At 48.6% G+C, this 7,237-nt stretch overlaps 1 long non-coding RNA gene across 1 annotated transcript in view; it reads right to left on the reverse strand.

Annotated features, from left to right (window-relative positions):
• The window catches only part of LOC109289429, a 1,293-nt gene extending 654 nt beyond the window's left edge, over positions 1 to 639 (reverse strand). Inside the window, exon 1 of the long non-coding RNA XR_002095361.1 lies at positions 396 to 639. This is a non-coding gene — a long non-coding RNA (uncharacterized LOC109289429). The remainder of the gene's footprint in view (positions 1 to 395) is intronic.
• Between the last annotated feature and the right edge of the window lie 6,598 nt (positions 640 to 7,237).

The raw sequence follows: 7,237 nt of genomic DNA on the forward strand, positions 1-7,237 counted from the left end.
TTTTTTTTTTTTTTTTTTTTTTTTTAAATTTTCCTAGCCAAAGAGAGTTTTATATATACATATGATATGCAAAATAATGTTCGTTTTAAAGTTTGTGGCAAAGTGTTAATAGGTTGACTTTAACCTCAGGAGTGCATGTGCTCCCCATTCAAGGTGGGTCCATGGTAGGCAGGGCGTGGGTATATGCAAATCCTGACTAACATGCTTTCTGTGCAAATGGACCAGGTGGATTTCTGCAATGTCTGACGTGCGTGCTTTGCAGCTGAGAGCCCCAAGCAGTCCCTCATGTGAATTTCTACTAGGCTGCATATTTATTTTTATGCCTGATTATAAAAGTTTTTTGGTTGTTTTTTTCCTTTTACAATTAAAGTGCTCTATTTTTTAAATCTCTGTACCTCTGTTTTTCTTTTAACGGCAAAATGAACTTGGTTTGAGTTGGGTGGAGCGGGGATCCTTTTTCCCTTCCAAAAGAGGGGGATGTCGCTGTTGCATTTCTTCAGGGTCACTCATGGGAGGACGTCTTCTGCCTTGGTCAGCTAAGCTGACACTGTGTATCCCCACCATCTGACCCTGTGAGACACTGGGCCCTTATCTTCCACCGTGCTGAGTTCAGCCTTAGAGTAGGATCAGTGCCTGGGAGAATTAATTCCTGGGTGCAATGTCCTTTTGCAGTATTGGGAAGTCATTTATTCATTAGCAGGGATTTATTCATTAACAGGGAGTTGAGTTTAGGGATCAAACTGTGGAAAACCAGCTGTTGAGTTTTGCACATGTATTTTTAAGGTGCACAAGTTGAGCTGCTAGACCCTGCTCCAGCCTGTGAAAGGAAACACGGCTTTTTGCAAGGGCGAAATATCCAGTATTCAGGCAGAGGAATTCGTAAGTCTGTCCCAAGTAAGGACTGATATGTCCCCCACTCTTTCCATGTAACATGAAGCCCTGTGAGAGACGGCTTGCGGTGCACAGACTACATTGGCAGAAGTGGGGAGAGGTTGCAATATTGTTGGCCCGATGTAGTGCGCAGAGTTAGGCCTGAGGACTGGGACTCTCCAAGCCAGGCAGCTGAGGAGGGTGCTGACCATAGGAAACATCAAGGAGATGCCCGGGGTGCAGGTGCCTGCTTCGGCATGAGATGCTCGGTTGTGTCCACACAGGGCTGGCCTTGCTCCAGTTCTCTGTGAGAGGAGTGAGGCGAGACCTGACCCACAGCTTGGGGGCAAGGTTGCTTCCCGGGAACAGAGGGAAACCTGTTTTCACTTCCTGTGCCCCCCAAATCCCTCCCTGTTCTGCCCAAGTTAGCAGCGGAGGCTGGAACCAGGTCTCTTGCCTCCTAAAACAGTGCCTAACTCCCTGCCTTTATGGCCAAGACTTTGCACCTGAGGAGCCTGGTCCAAGCCCCTGTGAAACAGCTTCCACCTCAGTTCCCTAGCTCCTGCCTATAGATATGTTTCCCCACCACGATTGCTTTGACCCAGTAAATATTCCATAGAAACCAGTATCTACAGCAATCACCCTAGAGTAACCAGTTGCCCAGTGATTTGGGCACCCTTCCCCGATGCGAGAGCCCTGGGTCAAGTCTGTACTTCGCATTAGAGCGACCATCCAAGAGGTCCCCTCCCAGGTGAGTGGGGAGCAGGGTAAAATGGACCAGCCAGCATCCCTCGTCGTCTTTGGCGTGAGCCTTGATTGGGTTGACGCGCTCCCAAATCCCCATAGGATTAGGCCCCGCAGGTGGATCGGCATTAGGCAAGACAATGCCTACTTTAGGATGCAGATGCTTAGACAACAGGAGATGGAGTCATTTGGGGGTGGAATCGTGTAGGCACCTTTGGTGGGGCACCCAGACTGTCCAGCAGACTTTACTGGTATCTGAAAGTGCGATGGCGGCTGGGTGGATGTCTCGCGGTCTCAGCAGTGCCTGCAGCAGATTTAGCCCTTCTTGTATCTGGCTTATGGCAGGGTTATAGCAAGGTCCAGCTTCCCGCGACTATCTTGTTCTGCCGTAATGGCCCCATTCGACTGTGCTCCCCTTAATCCCAAACCTGCTGCAAAGGAGCCAGCATCGGGCTTGTTCGGTCCACATGCACGCACACCTCACGGTAAGTGCCACGCTGGGTCAGACCAAAGCTTATCCAGCCCAGGACCCTGCCTATGATGGTGGCAAATAATAGATGCTTTAGACGGTGAATATAAGAAACCGGGCATGCGTACAGCACTTCCTTCCCTCCCAGCCACCGGCTACGGGGCTGTCCAGAGTCTGCGGTAACATTCATAGCCCAGATGGACCTGCTCTTCATACATTAGTCTGAGCTTGTTCCTGCACCCAGCCTCTGCAACAGCTTGGGGCAGCAAATTTATGATGTGTTGGTTATACAAAAAAAAAAAAAAAGCTCCCTTTTTTTTGTTTCAAACCCGCTGCCTGCAAAATGTTGCTGGCTGCTCTCCAGCTCTTGTGTGATGAAACACGTACTCTGAATCGGGGCCCTGGAGGGGGAAAGGGGGCAAGGCTCATTTTACTTCTGTCCCTTCTCTAAGGGCCCTGTCTGAATGGAGGGTGCATCCCAAGGGCCGAATCCCCGGCACCGAAAGCTATTTTCCCACCAAGTCCTGCGAGACGTGAAGAAGTCAAGCTGTTAGACCCTGCTCCATCCTGGGCTCCTTGCTCAAAAGAAAAGTGGGTTTCTGCACGGGTGAATAACCAAAGAAGACCCACTTCTTCTCTCCTGGCCCTTCCTGAGAGCATGGAGGTGGGCAGGCGACACGGCGGCACAAAATTAGCTTTGGTGGGTCACGGAACAATGTGTGCCAGTGTGTGAAGCCCATGACACGCCGGGGGCACAAACACGTCTTGTGGTTCTCACAGCTGTCTTGGAACTAGCTCTTCCCCAGAAACCACCACCCTGCGTTGGACTGGAGCCACCTGCTGCAAGTGTTGACGGCTCTTTCTGTTTCCACAGCAATATGGCTCAAGAATATAGCCGAGGGACGGGGCACGGTTGCGTTCTGACCTGGCAGAAAGCACGGTCTGTGTTGCTATTGCCCTGGCATCCCCGAGGCCGGGGCCAGGCCTCCCAAATGCAGACCCAGAGCAGAGAGGAGGTCCCAAAATAACGTGGCGTGTAACCCCACAGCTAGAGGCGACAAGTGGATCCTGCTAGAGGAGGGAGTGCTTTTGGTCCACGCGGGGGGTGATGGTCTGAACGCCCCTGGCTGAGCCGTTGTCACGCTTGCTGTAGTCACCGTGGCTGTGGGGGGAGCTCAGCTTCTGCTCAGGATGTGGAGTCTGTTCATTATGGATAATTTATAAGGTCAGAGACAAATAGGGATGACCTCAGGAGGTCATCTGGCCTAGCTCCCTGCCCTAGGTAGGGGCATCCCTTTCTTTAAAAAGTCTCTCTAACTCTCATAACTCCCCAGGGAGCTCCTGGCTAAGGCTTCCTGACTGCACAGCTATTCATTCTCCTTTAATATTTGGCTCTGGAGTGAAGGAATTGTTATGTGAAAGCCTCCTGCACAGAAATCAGCATTAATGCCATTTCCACTGGCTTAAAAACAAGGGGCCCCATCCTCAGCTGATGTCAATTAACGTTAGCGGCATTAGGCTCCATCACCTGCGTGGAGGATTTAGCCTGAGCTTTAGGGGGCCTGATAAATAACAGCCATGAGTTTGCTATAGCCATAGTCCTGCAAAAAAATGGTTTACTAAGGAATTAGGTATTTTGAAGAAGAAAGTGAGGGACAGAGAGGAGGTCGGTGGCAGAGCCAGGTTATTTGGCATCTCAGGCTGGTGTCACTGTTTACCTACCAGGCGAGGCTAGAAATGCCAAAGTACATTGATAAGTAAGGTTCTGATATCTTTTATTAGACCAGCTCAAGATTGAGCTGGTCTAATAAAAGACATCAGATTTATGCAAAGAATTTTGTCTGCCTGTGTCGTTAGACCAACGTAGCTACAACCTGCACCAGAGTACGTTGGTGTCTCTTAGTGCTTGCCCTTTGGGGATCTCTCCATGAATCACTGACATTTTTGGAGCCTCAACCCCCTCATTGCGAGGGCGTTCAGAATTATTCCCGTTCCCCAGGTGGGTAAAGCAAGGTGCTCTGAAGTTCAGCCACTTGCCACATATGTGGTGTAAATGTGAGAGCCACCTGTGTCCATGCTCTGTACCTTAAGCAGCTTTCACTTGAGTACGAAAACCCTACTTGGTGCAGCTGCATGAAACTTGGTGGTTTTGGGCTGCAGGGGGTTGTTCAGACACTTTCGTTGGTTCCTGTTCTCTTGGGTCCGAATGAAATGACATTTTGGTGCCTTGCCTTTAGTTAGCCCTTCCCACCAACACCACCCTCACTGGCCAAGAAGGGCCCCGTTACCCACTACCCACTCCCCTACCGAGGATATTGCAAGTCTATCGCGTTCTCTGTCTGGCATCCAAAGTGCGGGCCATATACTTTAAGTGGCATGATTCTTTATCTGCAGTGTCGATATAACATGCAGTTTATCAGTTTGTATAAGTTTACAAATATGTGCTTTCCAGGCAGAGATCAGCCCATGTTTGCTTTTCTAAAGCAGTTGGCATGCCATGGGCTTTGGCCGCCCAGTGCCAGCCATCGTAGCTGGGGCTGCTGGGTGGTGAAATGCCAGAGCAACCAGGAACGTTTCCACCCACCTCTCCCTGCAGAGGCTGAGTCTCCCCAAGGGCTGGGTGATGGCATTTGCTAATTCATCCTGCTAGCAGGGTGGAGATGCCTAATAACCTTTTCTTGGAGGGCCTCATAATAAAATACTGTGCATAGTAGGAAGCAGGGTGATGCTTTTTGATTTCTGGGAACGCAGAGAGAGTCTGAAACTACAGCCACCATCCTCACTGGCTTAGAGCAGGTGTAAGGTCTAAAGCCAGCTTTATTATATTTAATAGCCAGAGGACCAAAGTGACTTTGGCTGATAAATTTGCTTTCCCAGAAAAAGAGCCTGGTTTATAAGTTAGGATATTTTAGTGCTATGGAATGGTATGATATACTTTCCAATGGCTTTTCCTTCATTTTGGGTCAAAATGGAGCATGTGTTCTGCTCTTGTCAGCTTTTGGCATTGTTGCAAGCATTTAAAGTGGTGTTTTTCCTACATGCTGCATGATGACATACACTTGGATAGATCATCTGAATGAGGAATGGGAATGGGCTCCCCTCCAAATGGGGGAGAAACTAGACATCTGCAGGTGATAGGATCAAGCAGGCTGATCCATACCCCCACAAGATTTGGGGTGTCTCCAATCTTGGCATCCACGGGTGGAGGTAGGATTTAGAAAAGCAGGGTGCAGATGCTGTGGTGCATCATCACGTATAACACAGCACAACTTTTGTATCCAGTTAAAGAGAAACTAGATGCTTTACTACATTAAATATACTAGCCCTATATTATTCACTTTAAGATCACAGCAAAAACAAATATAACTATTGGAATGGGCACTGATTTGCTAGATTATATAGTAAGTTAAAAAAACCCAAAAGAAAGTATGCAAAAATAGCCAAAATAGTCAAAAGACATTGTGTCATTAGTCCCGTAGCCATCACAGTTAAGTGTACCTCTCTTAATTCAGATTCATAAAACAAAGTCTAGCCTTCTCGAGCAGCTTGACAGTGCCTCCAATATTGCACTGTCAGTCACAGCTACATGAACACCTGAGTTAATGCTACCATGCTTAAATTCAGGTTTTTTAGCTAGAGCTAAAAACAGTGTGAAATAGAAGAGGCACATTACCAGGAAGGGTTAACAGAAAGCAAACCTTTTCAAAGGAAGGATTGTTTGACTAGTGGAACATCAAGAGCGCCGGCAAGGAGAAAGGAGCGTTAACACCCGTGGAGTGGAGACAGATTAGCAGGAATTGGGGAGATGACGGTGAGCCATGAACTCGACGGGCTGTCTCCGCACTGCCCGAATAGAAATGCTGTTGCCCGTCTCGTGCAGCTGGTTTTAACATTTGAGTGGTGCAGGAATCAAAGGAGGGGTGCAACTGCAGCCCCCCGGATCCACCCCTGCTGGCATCTGGTTCTTCTTGAGAAGAAAAGCTCAGCCAGGGGAGGTCTCTAATGACGGAGGGTGTTGGGTACGAACCCAACTTGACTATCCATATCCAGGAAGTTGTACAACTGCATAGACCAGCACCACCATATAACATACCCTTTACAGAAAGCTGTCTAGCCAGTCTCTTTTTTAATTAACTAGCCCAACCCAGGCTCACAGTTGAACTGCTCAGGGGTACGACATAAACCAGCTCCATCTGCTTCCTCCCAACCTCTCGCGTTTGGTTTGGCCTCTCGCAGCCCCCATGGAAATGTGCGTTATAAAGCAAACAGTCACTTTTTATTTCTAGAAACAGGAGGGTTTCAAACTGGCTTGATTGCTCAACGCATCATTTCAGTGCGGCCACATGTCCACAAAGAGCATCTCTGGTTTCTTCCTGTCCTCGTGTTGTAATATGGGAAGCGCTTGGCTGGATGTGCCCTCTTCCTCATGTTCGACAGCTGAAGGAGACCTCAGAGATTTTTCTCCTCTGAAAGAGGGAGACAAAGAGAGAAGGGGGAAGCAATGGGGTGGATGCAAGGGCTTTGCTCAGGGGTCCTGAGTACTTCAAGTCCTAAAGTCACCAAGACAGCAATAATTTTGGGAGGCTGAGGGGGCCACTAGTTTGAACCCATAACATTTGCATCTTGTTCTGAACTTTCCTACCGTTCTGGGTACTTCGGTTCGACCTATTCAAAACACAGGCTAGAAACGGGAGTATTAGCCCAGGTTGGGCTATAAGGTGCTTTCTCGGACACGTCCGATCCCTGACATCTTCTTGGTGGGAGGGATTTTGTTTAGAGATGTCTTTGATGATCTCTTCACCCGGGCCATAACCATTTCCCAGAATGCAACGGGGGAAGCAATCAGAACGGTCTTCATCGTTCCCGGTCAGATGGGAAGTCGCTGGCAAGTTTCCGGGATTCATAATTATCCAGAAACCTTGGGTTGACCCACGTTTGAAGAAGCCTGAAACAGTTCAGAGCCGCTGGGTTATAAGGGAACTGCCTTTCCACACTTTGGCCAAGATTTATCAGACTGCTTGCATCGAGGTTGTCCTGAACGGCAGGCAGTTTCAGCCGGTGATTGCTTTGGGGTTTTGGACTCTATATGTGGAACTGGGGGCTGTAAGGACACATCAACTGAAACCACGAGCAAAAAAAAAAAAAAAAAAAAAA

This window comes from Gavialis gangeticus, unplaced genomic scaffold (genome assembly GCF_001723915.1).
Source record: "Gavialis gangeticus isolate Ggan-Ray unplaced genomic scaffold, GavGan_comp1, whole genome shotgun sequence".
In the NCBI taxonomy this organism is placed as follows: domain Eukaryota; kingdom Metazoa; phylum Chordata; order Crocodylia; family Gavialidae; genus Gavialis; species Gavialis gangeticus.